We start from the raw sequence: 1,928 nt of genomic DNA on the forward strand, positions 1-1,928 counted from the left end.
TAAGTGCTTGTGGTGTTTATGTATCAAGCCAAATGCTTGAAAACAAAACACTTAGAAGTCAAGGTTAGGCTCAAAGTGCACAAAGCATTCCCTCAAAGCTCAAGGCTTTGAGTATCAATGATTAGAGAGTCAAGAAAAGAAAAAAAATGATGAGCTTAATGAAGTCCTCTAATTAAATGCTTGTGGTGCTTATGTATCAAGTGGTAATACTTGAAAACAAAGCATTTAGAAGTCGTGGCTTTGTTATTAACTCATGGGGCAAAGCACCCAAAAGGAGAAGCTAAAAAAAATAATAAAATCAAAAGCTTGTTTCAAGGAAGAATTATAGGAAAAAGATTTCATAAATTGAGCTAGATGGAAGCATCAATCATTTACATTTCTTTTGTGATTGAAGCATGCATAGAAAACTAGCTTACCATGAACATTGAGTTGCTATTCTTCTTACCTTGGATTGTCAATCTTTATTGCATGATTCTTTTCTTGCTTGGGGACAAGCAAGGTTTAAGTTTGGTGTTGTGATGACATGTCATCATATACCTACTTTTCTATGCTTTTTCATACAAGAAATTGATGATTTGTGCTTAAATATTGAATGCTTTTATACTTAATTGGTATATTTCCTTGATCTTTTAATTTTATAAATCTTGTAGGAAATAAGAAGAAAAAGAAGCAAAAAAGCACAAAAAAAGAGGAAAAAAGAGCTTTGGAGCACACTTTGGAGGCTTAGGCCACGCTTTTAAAAGCGTGGCCCATGACCAAATCAAAGGAGAATAGGCAATCAGCACACACTGCCCTGCTCTTGCCAAGGGCAGGGCAGAATCGTGATGCAAAGTGAGGTTGGAAGTAAGAATTTTCGCTAAGGTAAAATCTGGGCGCTCACAGCATGACCATGCCTCATTCAAAGGGCTATAACTTGAGCTACAGACGTCCAATTGATATGCTTTCAGTTGCGTTGGAAAGCTGACATTCAGAGCTTTCCAACGATATATAGCAATCCATATTTGGCGTACAATTGAGGCAAGAATGAAAGGTATCTTTAAGGGCCAAAAATAAGCAAAAATAAACCAATATGCTTCCACCAAGGCTCGAAGCTGGAGCCTCACTCCAAAGCAAAGTAGCGCTCATTATTCTGCCCTGCCCTCTTGGAGAGCAGGGCAATGTCGTGCTCTTCTTGAAGAAAATCCAAGAAAAATCAACTCCAAGTGCTACCCATGGGTTTCGAACCAAGCACCTAAGGGGAAGTGGGGAGCGCTACACACAAGGGAGTTTGCGCGCATCACTTTGACACGGCCCAGGGAAGCATGGCACGCACCATGCCACCACTGCCCTGCTCTCCCCAAGGGCAGGGCAACATCCTGATGCTTCCAAGCCTTGGCACGCAAATTGGATACCCACACAAAGTTTTCCTGCTCTGCCCTCCACAAGAGCAGGGCAGCCTCTTGGGAGCAACATATGGGCCAAAATCAACCAAAATTCAATTTAATTCAATTCCTCACCAAATTGAATCAAGGCCAACCTAACCCATTTCTCCTCAAATCTAAAGCAAGCAAAGCCCACATCATCACTCAAAGGCACATGGATCAATTAAATTAGGATTTTCATTTTTGTAATTTGTTTTAATTTCATTTTCATTTTCATTTTTCATTTTGTAAAGCCTATATAAAGGCATCAATAGGAGTTGAATGAGGGGGGCTGGCTCCATTAGGGAGTAGTAGTAGTAAATAGCTCTCTCTCTTTTAATTTTCCTTGTTAAATCTGAATATTGGATTGAGAAGTGAAGGAATTCTGTTTCCTTCTTGGTCTAAGATCTCTCTTGGTTGTTCTTCTGCATAATTTCAGAGAATTGATAGTTGAATTTGAGTTTTCATTTGCTGCTTCATTTCTTCTTTCTTCTACAAACTTGTTTTCTGTTGAATCAAGGAAGGGCT

This window comes from Arachis duranensis, chromosome 9 (assembly GCF_000817695.3).
Source record: "Arachis duranensis cultivar V14167 chromosome 9, aradu.V14167.gnm2.J7QH, whole genome shotgun sequence".
Classification (NCBI taxonomy): domain Eukaryota; kingdom Viridiplantae; phylum Streptophyta; class Magnoliopsida; order Fabales; family Fabaceae; genus Arachis; species Arachis duranensis.